Below are 20,301 nucleotides of genomic sequence, written 5' to 3' on the forward strand. Positions count from 1 at the left end.
CTGGAAGGCTGGACGTAAATCAATAAAAACTTCTGCTGTAAAGGCTCAATAAATCAGTTATAAATAGAGTTTTATAGAAAGTGGTATCAGCTGCCTTGGCTATAAAAGGGTGTACTGAGAATCATCTTTGTTGAAGCCAAAACTCAAACAAACAAGGGTTTCTGTCACACAGCATTCATGGACATTCTATGATCTCTAATGCACAAACATAAAAATCAAGCGCTACGATCCGTCACCCTCAGCTGCTCCCAGGCCGACTTCCACCAATAAACGTTTCGATCACACATCACTGCAGCAGCTGTGATTGTGATGAGGCCGAGGACAAACAACAAAGGACTTCTGCAACAAGCTCTCCAGATGATGAATGCTTTTACAAGTTCCAAACTGCTTTTGATGATTTCGCCGGAGGACAAGAAAAAAAAATGTAAACAGTGAAAGAAAAAAGAATTGGAGCTGTTACAGGAAGATTTCTATCTCGCACAGAACCGAGCTGGTTTACGCAACGACCTTTGAGGAGCGCTTCATCATCAGCAACCTCATCACCTTGGTGTCACATAAACAAACAAAGCATCAAAACAATGTGAGCCAATATGAGAATGATTTAAAGACCGTCTTCTTTGATCATGTCAAAAGAGAGATGGCATGGTCAGCACAAACAACTGAGCTGGAACATGAGGATTTAGTATATGTGACGTTGTTTTAATGAGACACATGTTGAAAATGAGAATATGGGTTCACTTTGCTGCACCTGTCTCTGTACTCACTAGGGCTGATGCCTGAGCTTTCTCATTTCATCCAAGGTTATTATAGTTAATGAAAACTAATGAAATAACAAAAACTAGATTTTAAAAACGATAACTAACTGAAACTGTGTTGTGTGGTTACAAAACTAGCTAAAATTATAGTGAAAATGTCCATCATTTTCGTCTTTGTCGACTTTTTTCATAATCCAGTGTTTGTATTTCTCCACTGCTGAGTGTGTGTATTCCTGCTTTATGGATTTCCAGGAGAAGCGTGAGTGAAATTACCGTAATAACACCATATCGGCTGTAAAGAGCAACTTCTCAGCTTTCAGGAAACATTAGAATTTTCCAGATAGCGCAAACCGTTTAGTTATTATGGTAAAAGTGTCGCTGGCGCAACACTCTGTAAACTTTGGATGCTGTGCTTTCACTGTGTGCAAGTGAAAGTTTTCAATCCAACCTTGATATTACAAATCACATTTCTTTTGCGGCGGCAAAACACTGCATAATCCTTTTTGGTTGATATGAAATGTATTTATTTAGCTGCTGGTTAGTGAACCTGCAGGAACACATGGTAAATATGTTTACTGAGACTGGGATGTTTACACTCCAACCAAAATTCAAAACACCCGGAACTGTAAGAGTTAATAACCTTATTGGGGCTAAGATGGATAAGACAAAGGAAATAAAGGCTAAATGTATTATGACCTCTTTGAATCTTGTACCCAACACACAGCCCATTACAAAAAAACTAAAACTAATAAAAACTAAACTAAAACTAGCAAACTCACTCTAAAAACAAATTAAAACTAACTGAATTTGGGGCGTCCCGGTGGCTCACACTGGTAGAGCGCTTACCACATGGCCGTGTGCTTGCTGCAGTGGACCTGGGTTCATATCCGGCCTGAGGTCCCTTTGCTGCATGTCTTCCCCTCTGTCTCCCCCTTTCTATCTGTCTCTATCAAATAAAGCAGTAAAAATGCCAAAAAAATAATATATAAAAAAAATAAAATAAAAAAATAACTGAATTTGAAAACAAAAATTCACAACGAAATTAAAACTAAACCTAATGAAAAATCCAAAACTATTATAACCTTGATTCCATCACTGTATTTCAGATTTCCTCTGTTGTCTCTCTAGAACATCCAATAATGGTTATTTTTTCCAGCTGTATCATGAAAACCAGTTGCTACAGGCCAAAAGTTTAAAGTTTGAGTCCATAGTCGTTAATGACGACGAGCAGAATCAAAGCATAGTAAAGTGCACAATGTTTCTTTCCCAAAGTAGAAAACATGACAGTTAGCAGCTATTTCTCTATGGCCTGTCATACAGCAAACAAGTGGCAAATGAATAACAAGTGAAGGGTAAAAGCTGTATAATCCTAGTGGACGATGTCACCCATTGATTAGTGGACTCTGGTTTTGAGGCCTTACGTTCGGCATGTTGGTCGATGCCATCTTAGTTTATAGACATTGCCATATTGTTTTTTTGCAGCCAGTACAGATCAGGGGCTGAAATGATGCTACGTCAACAGCTATTGCTAGCAATAGCTAGCTTGGTTACCAAGGGGCAGCCATTCATCTAAATGAACAGCGGACTCCTCAAGGTGTCTTTAAGTCCGACCAAACACTGAAAAAGAGTGTTAAAGTGACCGAAATGTTACAGTTAACTTGATGAAGCGAGAACAGACTGTGAAAGGGTCAAAGTTGTAACCTGTAAGACGAAAACACACAGTGCACTACAGTAGCAAACTGTCAATCATACGGTAGCTAGGCCATTAAACATATCCTGCTTTTTCGTCTATTTTACTCTAAATGGGATTATAATTTACAAAAATGAACATCACACTGAATTGAAAAACTTGAAACTAACAATTGAGACCATAAACTTATTATCAGAATGTTTACTAAGGTAATAAATCAAGTGAGAAGTAGGGTAATTTTGACTTGCATACAAACGGACTTTCTGCAACAATGCACCAATCAAATTAACGACTGATAGTGTCACCCGAAACCAATAATTTGCATCTTCCAGAAAACATGAATGTAATAGATGCTATCAGAAAACAAAAGTGTCTTCTTTTTAGTAATCACAACTGTAACCAACTTCGTACACAAGCCAAACAAACACATATAAACATATGGTTTGCTTGGCAAAAAGAAATTCAAATTTCAGTTGGCCATGTGTGCTTGACTGACTGGTCTCTCAGGCTATTACATTTGTTTGTCTTCAGGCTCCACCACATTACCCACCCAGGTGGTCCGCCCATTCAGGTTGTGTACTGGCACTTAATGACCAAAAGTTAAAGCAACCAAATATGCCTGCCAGTATTGGGAGGACAGACATATCTTGGCTTGAAATAACTCAACAGATGTAACTACAAAATTAGGAGATTGATTTTTTTTTGTCCCCCACAAGAACCGTTACCACTGTCCACTTTTGAGTTCAGGGGCAAAGGCTAACCGAGCAGTTTAGCTGCATCTGCCTGGCTGTATGAGGACAGATGCTATCAATCTAATGATGCCATCATGGCCAATTTGGCAGCAACACCTCCGTTGCCTGTGGGGAGTTGTGTCTGCTCCGCTACCATAACAGCACACACAGAAACATAATGACCCATCACTCAGCTCACCTTTCACCTCTGAGGAGCTGCCAAACCACACGAGTGCACTTTGTGCCCGGAGACCAGATAAGAGATGAAAAGGTAAAAGCTGAGCTAATGAATTGAGTTATCCAGGAGATGAAAGGCTATCTAAAGCCATCTCGCTCCTCTACTTCACCCAGGTCTGAGCACGTTCCTATGTCTGTCCGCTGGTCACTTTGTCCAGTTTAAGCCTGAGTGCAGGTATAAACTGATCTTATCATTGTTTTAACCATATGTCTGATGCTAAAACCTAGAAATTATTTTACTATCCTTAACTTAAACCATGATCTTTCCCTAAGTGCTCTACTAGAGATGCTCACAAAGGGCAAAGGATTTAAGATTGCGGCACACATGATTTATGCCCCCTTTCTTCATAAAATAGCATGTGCACATATGTGCATGTTTTTTCGTGAGGGGAAACCCTCCCCTCTAGAAAGGCGATAGACTTCTTTCCCATTGCCTGTAGATGAGTATGCCTTTCTGTTTTTTCTGATGTGTGACGGTTGACTTTAAAAAAATGAAGTGCATTAACATATTTCTCAATTTGACAAACCTGTATTCCCAATTACACTCCTAAACACTCCTAAATCATAATATGTGACTTCGTGTGATTCCTAAAGAGTCTTTTCATTTCGGCTGATATTTCACTTTATCAGCTCTTCCAAGTAAAATCAGCAAAAGTAAGATGTGTACGTTACTGTTTAACATCCCGAAACACCGCCAGGCAGCAGATCCTTCAATTTTGAATGTGATTTAATTGAATAAGAGTTCTGCTTTGTGACAGAACTGAGTGAATTGTGAAAAATTTACTTTTAACAAAGTTAATAAACATCTTAATGACTGACGACCAGGCATGAAGTCATTAACTGATTCTGTTACAAGTTGCTGTTGGAGGAAAACTTCCGTTAATGTATCTGTAAAATTGAATAGATCCAAGCTAATCAGTTAACATCTTCTCCATCTGAAAGATAATTCATGACTCATAAACGGACAATAACTCGTTCACCAAACATGATTTAACATAACTCGGTATTTATTTTAACTCCGTGTAAAGTGAATAAACGTGATGTTCAGATGCTAACTGCTGATAACTCTGTAATATAGAAACAGTTGTTGGCTGTTGTTGTTTTCATTTTTCAGTCGTAGCAACAAGTTGCAAAAGTGGCGGATATTAGTGTGTCCGCCCTGTTATCATGTTTCTATCACTGCCAATCGGTGTGGGAGCTGATGAATACCTAAGACTACTAAGTAATTTCCTTCTAAAGACAAATGCCTGATGTTATTGGATGTTGGTGGGGGTTTTTTTGTCCAGTTGAAAAGGGGCTTTAGTCTCCCGTATCCTGGGCATCAGGTGCATCTGGTGCTATAATATTAAGCAAGACCTCCTTAACTAGACAACCTGAGTTCAAGCTCTTGTGTTGAGTTTTTGAGAAAGAAACTAAACACCTATCAGCCCCATGGGAGTTTCTTTAGATAAGTTCGACCTCTGACCTCCCAGGAATTTCTCTGTTCATATTAAGAATATTCAACACTTTGGTTGGAAACTTAAATTGTAGATACTATGGCATTACAAAGGCTAACAAGGCTCATGCTATTTTATTTCTCTGAGGCCTAATAAGGTCTTAAAGTCCCTCTAGATTAGGAGCAAAATTTTCTGTCCATTTGTCCCAGTTGATTAATAGTGGCATGTGTGTGTTTGTGTCTATGTGTGAATGTGTGCTTTTCCACGTGACACTTTGTCTCCCCTCTCTCTGCTGACTGCCTCCCTCACTGTGGGAATAAGTCTCCCCTGACTTTGCGCGCCTTGTCTCGCCATGCAGCATGCGGTGATGTCATGGGAGGCGTTCCCTTTCTTTACGAGCACAGCTCTGTGATCTCTGGTGGAGATCAATTAGCTGAGCAATCAGCCCGCCCCGTGCTTTTGTGTGAGTAACTGCTCGTAAACCGTTTGGTTGCCTGGCGAACGGGGAATGCACTGCCTCAACATAAACAGCCACCCAAGTCAAGCTGGCCGAGGCGGGGCTGCGGGCTCCTTCTCAGTGCACTATACTGTATGTCATTAGGTAATGCAATGTGACATCAGCTCACGCAATGCACCATTAGCAATGTAATTTAAGACTAACTGGTAATAATGTGTGTGGGTCGTGGTAATGAGCTGTTGGTGGTGACGGACTATTTCAACAGTAGTTCTTTCTAACGGGCTTTAATGACACCAGGTTGATCTGCATATACCAGGGGTCGGCAACCTTTACTAACAAAAGAGCCATTGTTGGCCAAAATAAGAGAAAAGTTGTTGGAATTGAGCCGCAAACCCTATTTTGAATGAAAATAAAATAGCCTACTAAATCTAAATTAATCTACCAACATGTCTAATTGGTCAAAATTAGCATTTATTAATATGATTTTGGAGTTTGTTATCGAATGCTAGTCTAGCTAGGGAAACTCAAAACTAGACTTGAAGTTGGCTAAATTTAGAGGTTAAGGCTTTTTAAGATTTTCATAAGCTATGATGCACATTTTAGTTGAATAATACAGTCATGGAAAAAATGATTAGACAATTGAATAATGAAGAGCTGATATCTAGCCATTTTCCATGTTTTTTCTAGATAATGATTTTGGTCAAGAAAACATGGAAAATGTCTAAATATCAGCTCTTAAATTAATCTCTTATGATATATCTTTGTTGTTAGCATTATATTTGTCCAAACAAATGTGCCTTTAGTTGTACCAGGCATTAAAATGAACAAGAAACTGAAGAAAACAAGGGTGGTCTAATAATTTTTTTCATGACTGTATGTTAAAAAGAAATGCTTAATTGCCCTTTTATAAGCTTAACATTTTTACAATTGAAGAATACAAATTGCTTTAGGCCTACTAAAAATGATAAAATTAAAAAGTACATATTTTTTGTCACAGCCACAGGGAGCCACTGCAGATGGCCTGAAGAGAGCCGCAGGTTGCCGACCCCTGGCATATACTGACTGCATAGACTTGCTTTAATATGTCTCCTCTGATGCTGTCACAATGAACTTCATTTGCAAGTGTTGTGAAACATGTCACATCCCCAATGCAGTTCCTGAGCCCAGATTAATCTGAACCATGACCTGTTTTACATACAAGAGAAAAGAGCTGACATTTTGTAGCAACAACATGTTGTAATTGTGCAATCAGTAATGACCAGAGTTATTCACTCTCCTTTCTAAACAGCCGCTGCTAGGTGGTGCCAATGATAACACACCCTCTCTTATGAATAATAATGCATAATGGCCAGCATATCTCAGCCCATTTATCCTCTTGTTGCAGTGTTGGGAGCGGTCCAGGAGAGGCGGGAGTGGGCGTACTGCTGGTTCAGTTTGCTGGAACGTATGCCGTGTAATTGCAACAATCTCGCCTGGGATCTTTGTTGCATGTCACCCGTTTTCTATCACCCATTTGTCTTGTCTTTGTATACTCGAAACTTGCCAATTAAAGCAGCAATGGCATTAAAAATGGGAAGAAAATGGCAACAAATGGGACAAAGGCAAACACAAAGAGAGAGGGAAAGGGCAGCATGAATTTTACGCTCAGCTTTTGTACTTTTTCCCTCAGATGTCCTCATAGACCTGATCCTCCTCACACCGTGTGTTTAAATGTACCATCCAGCCAAATCTTGAATTGATTCACTTTATCAAATGTGAGGGTTGTTTTACTGAGTGACCGCTGAAGGAAACAAGACTGGACTTAAAATATCCAATTAAAGCTTAAAGCTGATGGATTGGTGGAGGAACATCCTGCTGTCGCCGGTTGGCAGCAGCGTGGGGCGTTGACTGGGGAATACTTCCTCTTTCCTCGGTGTGTATGGTGTGTGTGCATGCATACACAGACATGCAACTGCGTCAGCAATTACACATGCCTGCTGTGACTGTTGTTAAAATATTCTCTTGAGCAATAAGCTAATAAAAGCTTATTAAATTCTGATGTATCTGTGTGTTTGTGTTTGATGCCTTGTATATTTTCATTAATGGACTGGGGTGCTCCCACAGTGTAGGTGTGGAAACAGGCTGCTCCTTTCCTTCCTCAAGTTTATGGGAGAGGTGATGAAAAGGTCCACAGTCATTAAGCTCAATAAGCAAATTCTCTTCTCTTTTTGTTTCTGAGGGAAGTTTTTACTGTATGTCGATAGGTGCACTGCATTAATGCAAACCGGTTGTAACACATGTACAGTTTCAACAGTGAATATAGATAGAAAATGAGAATTTATTCATGGCTGTCAGCTTTTTCAATTGTTTACCCATTATTTAAGCTAGCTTTTTAAACTGTTTACCCATTAATTTCTAGTTAACTATTTGAACAGTTTATCCAATACTTTTCACTAACTATTGAAACCATTTATCCTTTACTTTGAGTTACCTATTTCAACTGTTTAATACTTTTAGCTGTTTGAACGATTAGCCATTCATGCTTTTAACTATTTAATTCTTTTAGCTAATATTTTTAGCTAATCCGTATATCCTATGCTTTAAGCTAACTATTTCAACTCTTTACCCATTACTTTATGCTATAATTTTTTCAACCATTTATCCATACTTTCATACTTCCATATCAACTATTTGAACAGTTTATCCAATACTTTTTGCTAACTTTTGAAACCGTTTAGCCAATACTTTTAGCTACACCATTTATCCATTACTTTAAGCTAACTATTTCAACTATTTAATACTTTTAGTTGTTTCAACTCTTAGCCAATACTTTTGGCTACATATGTTAAACCGTTTATACATGTTTTTTATCTAACTATTTAAACCTTTTAGCCAATACTTTTAGCTAAACTGCATATCCTATGCTTTAAGCTAACTATTTGGACTATTTGGACCAATACGTTCATACTTCCATATTATCTATACTATAATATAATACACTGTAATACTTTTATTTTAACCATGTATTAAGTTCTTTTAGCTAACTGTTATGTTAAGCTGATGCTAGAACTGTTTAGGTGTCTTGCTTGCTAACTAGTTTTTAGGTTTTTAGACACATAGCCTACTTTTCTTTTGTTCAAGTGTGAAAAACAGTTCATGTAGCCTAACACGGGTTAACTGTAGAGGCAGGCTGAACCTACAACAACAGTACAACTGGTTTGGAATCAGTGTTTAAAGTATCTTCTTGATACAAACTATTTGATCTATTCATTTCTTTATAGATTAAAAAAAAAGCTTTAATAAATAAGGATATTTATATCCTGTTTCCTGAGATACATTTCCTCTGCAGATACCATTGCCAATATCCTCAATAGTTCATCACATATAGCCTACAAATTTACTCACAAGTTTAGTTTGTGGAAAAGACAGTATGACTGATGACAGACATGGCATAAAATTTGTGAGTCGTGGTAGCATATTTCTTTCTGTACCTATTCTACCTTTTCAACCAAATTGTCTAAATTACTATAAATGCCTTACTCCCTTTGTCTTAAGAGTAATTTGGATGATAGAGATTTTGGTTTGAATGTTGATACAGCTTGGAGACATATGAAAATCACTCATTATCTTCACCAAAATCATCTCTTTGAGGCTGACCCAAGTAGTTTTGTCCAGTTGGGGGCTTGTATTTACAGTAAACCTGAATGCAGCATAATTGAGCTGGTGGTCAGAGGGGACGTCTCCCCAGACTAAACCTGTATGAAACATCTAAACAGAGCCAGGTTGCTGTGGGACTTTGCTGGCCAGTGTTGGGCTGAGGTCCAAATCTTCCCCACAGAGCAGGGAGGTTATTTTAACACTCCGGCACGTGTGTTCTCCACTCTGTTCCTCAGTGTGGAGGGAATAAGGGAGCTGGAGGCAGGAAGCCACTAGGTTGTAAATCATAAAGCTGAGGTGACAATCCATCGTTCTTGTGGCATGTTTATTGTGCTTTTCTCCCCTTTTCTCCACGGGCCTATTTATAACAAGCCACATCCCTGTGTCAAAAAATATCTCTCCCATGTGTTTTAAAATTTAACCCTATATCTCAACAATCAGATTAATTTTAAGTGCAGTTTTCCCATTTTTCACACAGTCACTCGTTATGGTGTGTGTTCTCTAAGTCGGGTGTTAAATTCATAATGTGACACCTCACCTCAGGAAAAAGGACACAGCCTTAACACTGAGGTCACATTTTCTCTGTATAGGAAGGAAAAAGTTACTGTACAGTAGGGAGTATAAGGTTCATGATTGTTTTTAAGGAAAGATTGAGAGGTCATTGTAAAGGGTTTTTTGCTACTGCTTCCCAAAGCAATCCCAAAGTTTGTTCTGGTTGCTAGGTGGCTTCCAGGACATGGCACGAAGCTGAGGAGGAAAAGGCTTGGTTCTTCCTGAAGCACGCCAACCACTGTCGATATTAGCAGGAACCCACTAAACCCTTGGGTAGTAATGAGTAAAACAAATGCTGTAGGCCTACCATAAGCCTCAGATTAATGAAGACATCCAGTGTGAGGGGTCTCTGCTGCCATGTGACGCAGCTGTTTGGACTGTTGCATCTAATTAATCTAATTCATGATAGAAATGGCATCAACTTTTATACTATACTATGTCCTAAATAATGGTGATGTCATCTGGGACCAGAATTAAGGTCATTTTCACCCTTCTGTTATGTTCGTTTCTCAGGAACAGAAATAATGTTCGTGGGTCAATCTGACCCGGCGCATGTTTAATTATACAAGAAACTCAGAAACTTTAGTCAGAAACTAAAAAATCACAATAAAAATGTAATTAATTAATAACTCCATTACTAACCATTTCAATCAATATTTAGTGCAATGGTGTTCTTTACCTCTCACAGATCATGGTTCAATGAGGATAATTCACTCTTTTTTCATAAAAAAAAATACCTGTTAAAACTTTTTCAAGTACATTGGAAAGACCTACATATAAAATACAATGGTTTTACATGACATTTTTTAACTTACACTTGACACTTTTAAAAAAAAAGATTTTTAAACTTTAAAAGGGGTCAATTTGACCTGCCACATAACAGGAGGGTTAAAACTAACTAAAAGCAGTTTTGATATCTTTTAATTTGTCACTTGCATGTTAGTCTTGCAAGACTAAATGCTGCAGAACTCTAAAGTTATAATTTAAAAATTTTTTCCACAACAGTCATTCAGTTAGATTCCGTTGACCTCTCTAATGTTAGGCTTGTTGTTTGTGGTGGAGTCCGCCATTCCTACACCTAATTAATATTGTATTCATATGCAGGAGGACTGTACAGTAACTGATGCAGTCAAACCAGTGTTACTGCTTGTCATTTTTCATCAACAATCTAACTGACGCCAGCCTCACTGCCTATTGGTCACTCTGCTACAGTCGTGTTGTTTTTACTGTTATTGCAAACCAAACATTTCCTTCTTCTGTTGCTTTATAGTAAAGCGGAGATATTATGAAAAACGTACTATTTTTAATGCATATGCACATCAGTTGGGTATCTTTAGTTCCTATCTGGAGGGGGCCTTAAAGAGACAGGCACTAAAAGTGAGCGTTTCAGAACAATGAATACAGGTATATTCAGACAGACAATATGAGAACATTTAAGTGTTTTCTCAACTATGTTCTAGTAGAAACCCAAAGTACGAGTCTGAACAAGAACGTATTTCCCCTTTAAAGCATTCAACTGGCAAAACATAGCACAGATTTTATTCATGAAGCACTAACCGAAAACGGAGTGTGGGCTTATTTGTCACTGTGGTTAACTTCTACTAAACTTGGTTATTTGAGGCATTTGTAGTCAGTGGGTCATTTTTAAATGTTGCAGTAAGTAATGGAACAAGAAGGAGCAGTTACAATGAGCTGTTGGATGAGGAGAAGCAGGAGACAGGCTGCAACTTCTCAGCAATGAAATCAACTCCAGCTACTACTATTACTCTGCTGTGGTGTGGAAAAAACTACTTGGGCCAGTTGTTTGTTTGGCTGCACTGTAAACAGCTACACCAGTTGCTCGACTGCTGCATTTCAACACAAAGTAGCTGCTTAAAGAGTGTTTGCTGTAGTATCAATCTGCGCATGCTTTTAGAACCAGTAGATGCCAAACCAGGACTGAAGCATGATAACTTTAAAGTTTCCATAAATCAATTGAAATCTTGCCCAAACATTGCAGCCTCGTCTGTATCTTTAACTATCCTCTGCTCAGTGTGACAGGTTCATTGTTTAGATATTTTCAGATCTGTTCATGCCACTCCAGAACATAAAAACCTGCTGTAACAGAGCCCAGGTACTCCAGGGTTGTTGTACATGATGACAGCGTAATCTAATGTGTTCTTTGGGCTCGCTGCTCTGAGGTCATTCTTTCCCCAGCTGCCTGCCCAAGTGGGAACCAGATACAGAGTGCTATCTCTGACTCACTATCATGAGAAATTGAGCCTCGCTATCTGTGTAAATAAACCAAACGGCACATATACACACACACATACACATGTGTGCATGCTATGAGCTGCTCTGAGTTTACATCACACTCCCAGGTTTTCCTGTAAGCAGAGAAGGGAGGAAACCGTCTGATGTATGTCTCAGAGCTGGGCCCATCACGAGAGGAAGGAAGTGACTTTCTACTGTTTGGTGTGAGCGTGTGAAGGAGCCATCTGCTCCACAGTAGCTGTGGTGACCTGGACAAGAGATGAGGATAGGGTGGGAACTGGTGGTTTTCTCTGTCTACATGCCCACTCCGACTGGAAGAGTTATGGTAGACTGGAAAGGCGGTTTAATCCTCTGCCTGTGCTCCTTGTCTGACCAAGAGATCTGGCTCAATCACAAACACACAGCGTGCGGAGGGAGGATTGCAATTGATGAATCCCCAGGTTTTCCCCTCCTTTGAGCAGATGTGGAACCCTGGGATATTTATAGTCATGTAGGGACCGGTGTCTGGTAGCCACCGTGTTTTCCTCTCCTCTATCTATCCTGCTGGATATCCCCTCAAATCCAATAAGTGGTTCCTCATTCTCTCTCAAAGAAGAATTGGTCACTGGGGTGTGTGAGAGATGGAGGCAGAGCACAGGAGGATGTAGACATCCATTACGGAGCAATAGAGACTCTTGGACAGGCTCATGCAGGAGTTATATGGAAAAATAAATATGAAACGGGAACCAACAACTCCATTTCCTCTTGGAGGCAGGCTTATTATGTCTACACTTTGTTTGTTTTAAAGTGTTCTAGAGATAAGTGACTGTTAATGAAAAGAGGAGAGGGCTAATTAGCGGCGGACATTCCTGATGCTTGGTGAAGTATTAAGCAGCGGTCACAAAACTATTATAAAAAGCCATAAAACGGTAGGAAAACCCCTGCAGACTTACTGTAAGTGGCATTCTAATAAGGTTCAAGACTTTATTCAGCTATGATTAATCCAGCTGTCAGTTGGTGCCTTTGTCTTCCAGTAAAAAGACCCCTGTGTCGACAGCGCAGCGGGGAGGATGGTACCAGCCAAAGGAGCTTATGCCTCCGTTGCAGAGTTCCTTAATGCTTTTTTCGGGGGGGAGAGGGGGCACAGGGGGTAAGTCGGGTAAGTGACACTGAGGAAGTGTGTTGTGTGTGGGTCTACAAACAGCGCTGTCACTGAGCCGCCTGTGTCGGGTGGCAGCGCAGCAGGGGAGCTGGCTCGGGGGGTCTGAAGCTGAGCTGCGGAGCGTGTCACTCCGCTGGCCCATTAATCATTCCCGGCCTGCCCCGCTTCAGCGCCTCAAAGGGGCTCGATGCGCACGCACTAGGTGGTCCTGATGCCACCCTGGAAGCCCCAGCAGTCGGCTCCATGTAGACAGACGGCGGACACAAAGAGTCGAGCATCTGCACATACGCTCCAACATGTGCATCTTCTTCATGCTGGCTCAGTGAACAATAAGGCGCCCCATGAACACACTAAAATAAACAACTACAAACAAACACTTTGACATTCAGGATCCACCTCCTGCATCAAACAATGTTGTCTGTTGTGTTTAAGTGGGTGAAAAGAGAGATGAGGCCCAAATCATATTGTATTATAGGTCACAGTTTACACTAACCAACTTAATAAATACATCAGGGATGAGCAAGGACGTGGTGCTTTCTATATCTGTTAATGCCTCAAAAACATCTGTTTTCTTCTTTCCATCTTTCAGTTTTATATCAGAGGTAAAAATAAATGTCTATATTGGTCATTTTATTTGTGTTTCCTTTAAAGGATATCACATGACATGACATTTGAATCAATTACCAGTTAATCAAATAATCAGTATAATTTGTATTTTAACGCAAAAAAAGTTGAAGGTTCTTCTGGAAATGAATAATAAATGGACTTAGTCAGTCAGTGCATTGAGCTGTAGTGTTTATCGTTTGTATTATATTTATCTTAATCTGAAGGTATTTATCAGTGGTTCTCAACCTGGGGGTCGGGCCCCCCAGAGAGGTCGCACAATCATTTTCGGGGGCCGCAAGATGGATGTGTGGGTTTATGTTTCATCATAAAAACCACTGGTTTTTATGATGAAAATAGGTCCAGTTGAATGCAAAGTATTTCAGATTTTTTTTAATGATTTAACAAATAATAACAATAACAATTGAAAAAACTGCCATTATAGTTCATTGGGTCATATATCTCTTGTTACCTGTCGTTGTTTTTTTAAGAAAGCTATTTGCATACATTGGAACGACTTCCATATAAGAAAACAAAGTTGGTTTGAAGTGTTTACTTCAAATAAAGTAAATAAATTGCATGTCATTTTTGGACAGTCCCTAACTGGCTCATCAGTCTACTGGCTGCTGCCAAGTCATGAAAGAGACAAACTTAATATCTGATGGGGTAAAGATAACATAAAACAAACATGTTTTTCTGCTCATTATGTGGATTTTGAACCTAAAGTGATCTACTCCTCGATAGCAATAACCTTTCCATTTACATTTTTGCAAATCCGCATCATGGAATGTCAAGCTGCTTTGGCTACTAGCAGTCCCTGTTTCTATCTGTTTCTATCTGAATAATGTATTTATTTACATCTGCAGTAATCAATACCACTATTCACTGCATGAGTGATGATGACATGAGAGTTCTCGCCTTTCAGTCAAATATGAAACACCTTAATCTGTATGTGTAGAGTAAACCCCGTGTTCTGCACATGTTCCATGCAGATCAACAGTCGTGCCATGATATCCAACATCCCACGCGTGAAGTATACGAACATTAAATCACAGCTAACCTACTCCTCTCAAAACATTGAGTCACCTCTCCAAACCGCCATCCACAACATAGCAAAACAAGATTTTTCGGCATGCTCTTAAAAGCCTGAGTGAAACCTTTCTGGCTCAAACCATCATGTCTGTCTTGAATTATGAGCTCAACAAAACAAAATCCTAAAAACATGCAGTCTTTACCCAGAGGACAGTGGATTGTAACAGAGCATGCTTTTTTTCTGAGATCCCCCAAATGCATGTCTTTGTTTTATGGTCTGGTTGTATACAGAGAAACCTCTTACCAAAGTCACATAGGCTTATGTTGCAAGAAAGACTGGAGGCGACAGAGTAAGAGGCCAATTTCAGAGGTATTGTTCTCCGTTTGTAATTGTCACACTAAAGAGCACTGCTTTTACAATGTAAGGGCAGTGTCAGGATATCAATACTTTCAATAAGATCTAATCTCTGGGACTTCTTCTATGTTAAAGTATTAAGCAAGATACTGATACCCTCATCATTCTTTTTAAACTGGCTTTAACTCTGCCCTCACTATGGAGGAGGACAGCACTATAAGGAATATAGGTCTCTTTATCGTGTATATTTTTAATCATTGTTGACCCTTTTACAAAACACTAACTGAAAAGTAAAAAAAGGAACCCTAACCCTATGAAAAGCAAAGACCAGCTAAACATGAAGCCGTTTTGGCAGAATCATCACAAAATACACAAAATAGGGACTGTATGAAAATTATTTGGAAGGTCAGAAAGAGATGAGGTTATTTTTTATTTATAAGAGATGGGGGTGGTCTTTTTTACTCATTCCAGATTATTAATATAAGAAAAAAGTGTTTTTTGTGTTTGCATTGGGGAAGTCATAGCCATATACACAGGACAGTTACTGATGTTTAGTCATAATCAAATGGTAGCTTGTAGGGCCAATATGTTAATTATGATAAAAACATAATACACTATGCTGCCCTACAAAGTCTAACTGCAGTAACTACGTAAAGGGTAAAACTGAGAAAAACTGCTGCTAATGATAAACAGAGTGCAGAAACTACAATGTTGTCTTCTTTCAGCTTTTATATTTTGTTTTCAGTGAATAAACATTTTCAAATTGATTTTGTTATCAGTGAATTTAAAAGTGTTCAACAACTCTATTCAAAGATTTGTGTATTTTAGACTTAATATTATAAATGTTATGTTTTAGTCTTAATATAATTTTATCTCACTTTTTTACTTAATCATTATCTAGATAATAATTTCCCTTTCAAATAAACATATCATTTCTATTTTTTATGTTTAAATTAGAATATGTATCCAAAGCAGACTGTGGTAAGTGCAATTACTGCTTGGTTTTGAGTTTGATTTTTTGGTTTTTATATCATTATTTCTCTGAAATAAAGCAAAATTGAAATCTAAAACATTGTCACAAGATAAAAGAGACATCAGGGAATTCATTTTTAGTTATGACTCAATTTTGACCAAAAATGTAGTTAGTGCAGTTAGACTTTGTAGGGCAGTGTGGATACAACTTTCTAATTAACAGCCAACATTAAAAAGGGAGCCATAAGGTGTCTTCATAGACCATATTTGAATTCAAGTTTAGCATAACTTGTTGAGTCCAGTTTAGTTTTACTACCAACCCCCCCCCCCCCCCCCCCCCCCCCCCCCCCTTTTTTAAATGGATTGATGAGAATATTCACCATCTTGTTATCTATGCCACATTGGTTGGTTGGCTTCATGGAAGCTACTGTTCTATTATGGTTTAAATTGAGGCACACGCATAAATAATCTGAAGATTCCTTATGCTTTGCTTCTTACAGTTAATGATGTAATGACATAAAAAGTACTGTAGTATTATTTTTGACAATTTGGGTGTGGGTGTTTCAAATCAAAGGATGGATTCAAAGAAATGTTCTCTCTGAGGAGAGCCTTGCTTTTTTAATATATGGTTAAGCACCTCCCCACCCCAATAATTTCTATACAGTCCCTAAAGGGCATTGCGCTGCCAAGCCAAGTTACTGAAAAATGTGGGTCAATTCAAACTAAATATGATTAGATATGAGACAAGACAAATGCTCAATAAATTTGGGGAAAAGAAATAGGAATTTGGTGATATTTTCTATTCAGATCTCAGTTGTTTTGGCTTCACGCAGCATCATTTCCCGTCAAAATTGACAATTTGTTAATTGAACTGCATTAGTATGCAAAGATTGCGTACCTTAGGCACAAAATGGCTATAAATAATGGCACACACAGTCCCTTACTACTTAATACTAATTGTTGAATCCCCTCCATCACACATTTGAGTTCATCATGTGAGCATGAACTGCAACAGAAAACTCTATGCCAGCATGTCACACAGACTGTGACTGATTTTCAGAACAGTGAGTAACAACAAAGTTCCCCTCCATCCCTATAATTGACAATAGCTCCTGTCACAGTTTCCACAGAGTCCATCTCCAGTTTTCTGTGGCTGGTTTGGGTCAGTTTGTCTCCAGAGGAGGCTCCTGACAGTTTCAGTTGCCTTCATATTTTTGATACTCTCTCCAACGTAATATTTATTTTTTTCTGATTGAATGTGATTGGTTTAATGCATTTTTTGCTTCAGGGTCACTACAGACTGCAGTTACTTTCTCTGAACTCTGCTCCATCCATGTGAATTTTCCTCCCCAGTGCCTCGGAGCTGTACTCTAGCTGCGACACGTTTATATGACTGAGACTGGTCAGTCCATCTACCTGGCTCTCTGCTCCTGATGGGACTTTTAATGCTGCTGTAATGCCCCAAAAACTTCCTGAATGTCTCCTAACCTGCAACACACCTGTTTCCTGTTAACTACTCCAGATTTCATGCTTGTTTTCACCTAATATAATTTTTTTTCACAGACTTGTGTTTATTCTTATTTTCTTCTTATTACCATTATTTCCATGTAATCTTAATTAACTGCAATTTGTAGTGTTGTGCTCTGGTCTTGGTCCTGCTGTGCACAGAACATCTGAAGGTTGTAATCTTGTTAAGGTTGTTATGGACCCTGGGGAACAGGACTGTTGCCCCTGTAATCACTAATGAGGATACAAACAAACAAACAACAACAAAAGCTTACACATTTTTTTTCCTTTTTGTGTTTTTTTCTCTCTCATTCAATAAGATTTGACTTTAAATGATGATTTTTTTCCCCCCTCCATGACAAAAGTTCTCTTTCAATGTTTACTGCTGGAAATCTGTGAATTTGTTCTTGTCATGTTTGAACTCAAAACCCATATTTCTCTTTGCCTCCTAGAGCGATGTCAAAGGTCGGAGCCTGAGGAGTTGAAGTGCCTTGCTCATGGTTACTTCAGGATGACAGAGGATTAAACTACCTGAATGTAATTCTCATCAACAAACTGCCCTGCTTCTTTATTCAAACAATATCTTTACTTTAACTTTTGCACATTTTAAAGTATTGTTTGCGATGCATTAAGTCTGCAAACGCAGCCTGTTTTCATTACTGTCGTGTACAATATGTTAAGCTAATGTATTTAAACATGAAACCCATCAAAACAGAAGTCAACAAAACAAGAACAACCACAGAAATAGCCGTGTCCTTTGGCTATTGTTGACTAACTTCATGTGAAAAATCAAAAGCCTCAAATATGTCTCAGCTTACAAATTAAATGGATATGCCTGACTGTCCCGCGGCATTGGCACACACTGATGGGCCAGAGAATGACAGAGAGAGAGAGAGAAGGAGTAACAGGAGGAGAGAGAGGAGGGAGAAGAAAGAAACCGAAATACCAGAGGACGAGCGAGACAGAAGAATATCTATGACATCATGCTGTACAGAAATTCTTCTCTCCCGTCACATGGAGCTGAAATGAGACCCAGATGGTGAGCAGGCCTGGCCTGGCCTGGCCCAACCTGGCAACCCAGGGAGGCAGCGGCACATTTACCGTCAGCAGAAACAGTGTCAGTGATCCCAGGCAGCCACATGGACAACAAGGACCGGTCCGGTACAAAGACGCTGCCAGCCTGCATCCCTAAAACCATCTTTTGATTAAAATCATTGCGGCTCAATTGTAAACTAAACAGGAAATGCGTTGTTAGATGTGGAGTAATTCTGTAAAACAGACCGTGGTAACTGTGGTGTCATTTTATTGTAGAGTCTGGTTTCCTCCTGCCTGTACCAGTGTCTCCTCTCTGTCTCTCTGAGCTGCTGTCATGCAAGTGGGTTTGTAGTTCAGAGACAAAACATAAGCTGTTTTCTCGAAGCACTCTTAAGTAATTTGATGTGTCCAGAACAGAGATTTACAGTTAAACCTAAGATTGTTGTGTAGTTCAACTGATTTGAAATAATGGAGATAATTTGATTAAAAAGATATATATCCACATATTGAGTCAGCTGTACCATCTGAACACAACATAGGCCACTGTGAATTGAGTGTGTTAAAACTAGTTAGCAAGCAGAGGAGGCTAAATGGTTAGCAAGCGGATGGATAAATAGTTGAAATTGTTCAGATAAATTGTTGGATTTGTAAGCTAAAACTAGTGGGGTTGAAATAGTTAGCTAAAGATAATGGATGAATGGTCAAATAGCTTTAAAAATGTTTGTATAAATTGGATAAATTGTTCAATAGTTAGCCAATGGTTGAAATAGCTCAAAGTAATGGATACATTGTTGGAATAGTTAGCTGAAAAGCTAATTGATAAACAGTTGCAAATGTTATCTAAAAGTAATGAAGATTGGTAGATATTGTTAGCTAAGAGTAATGGATAAATATTTGAAAGAGTTAGCTAAAAGTAATGTTTACATACATGAAATAATTAGCTAAACTAGCCTAATGGCTAAATAAATAAAACTAGCTTAAAGTAGGATAAATGGTTTGATAGCTAGCTTAAAATAATAAATACATGGTTGAAATAGTTATAGCCTAAAGTAACATTGAAATGGTAAAGTAAGGTAATGGATAAATGGTTAGCCTAAACTAAAATATTAACAGTTGAAATATTAAGTTATAGGTGAATTGTTACAGTAGATAGTTAAATAATGGTTAAACTAGGGGACATGTCCAGCTCTTAAGAATCTAGCACAAGTGCAAATTTGATTAAACCTACCTCACATTTTGGTTGTATGAAATTATATTAAAGTAATTCTAAAATGTAAACTCATATTTGGAACATAATGAGGCTACTTCATTTCATCTGTCAGGGCTGTGAGGCAAACAAAGGGCTGTAAACCATCTGATGATCAAGGTTCATTACAAGAAATTAATGTAGTATTAAAATAAAACATAACTTATAAGACATATAAAAAACCCCATTGTATGTGTGCTCTCTAATCTATTCCACTATATTTATCACCAAATCTGCTGGTTCTTAAATTGTGATCATGCATTAATATTGTGCTCTCTATTTTTAGAGCTGTTGGAGAGAGTAGCAGTGCGTGCTGCACAGACTGGGAGCGGAGCCAGCAGGCAATTGATACAATCATATCCTAATTCAGCTACCTTGTGGGTGGCAAACATGTCGGCTCTTCCTCACAAAGACTTCTGTGTAGGTTTAATAAAATAAATACTCTGAGCAGAGCATAAAAACTGCTCTTTAGGACAGATAGTAACTGACTATGATCCGAGATTTACAGATTTGTTCTTGTTTTTCTTTCATATCAAATACATCTAAAGTCAGATAATTGTCTGGCAACTGTAAGAATAAACTCTGAAACCATGTCAGATGTGTAAAGAAAGACTGATTGAGCCCCCAGCTGACTCTCAGCTGTCATAAAACAGAATATTGCATG

At 38.6% G+C, this 20,301-nt stretch overlaps 1 protein-coding gene and 1 long non-coding RNA gene across 8 annotated transcripts in view; one reads left to right on the top strand and one right to left on the bottom strand.

The window, feature by feature from the left end:
- The window catches only part of LOC131983025 (uncharacterized), a 75,806-nt gene extending 55,576 nt beyond the window's left edge, over window positions 1-20,230 (top strand). For 2 of the 6 annotated variants that reach the window (XR_009395443.1, XR_009395447.1), the window contains 2 exons: window positions 17,809-17,893; window positions 18,668-18,895. This is a non-coding gene — a long non-coding RNA (uncharacterized LOC131983025). Of the gene's footprint in view, window positions 1-17,808; window positions 17,898-18,667; window positions 18,896-19,923 lie in introns of those variants that run through there. The other 4 variants (XR_009395445.1, XR_009395449.1, XR_009395444.1 and 1 more) reach the window with 3 other exon arrangements.
- ntn1b (netrin 1b) overlaps window positions 1-20,301 on the bottom strand; it is a 51,396-nt gene that overhangs the window by 26,755 nt on the left and 4,340 nt on the right. The window lies entirely within an intron of this gene.

The sequence above is a fragment of the Centropristis striata genome, chromosome 13, assembly GCF_030273125.1.
Source record: "Centropristis striata isolate RG_2023a ecotype Rhode Island chromosome 13, C.striata_1.0, whole genome shotgun sequence".
Classification (NCBI taxonomy): domain Eukaryota; kingdom Metazoa; phylum Chordata; class Actinopteri; order Perciformes; family Serranidae; genus Centropristis; species Centropristis striata.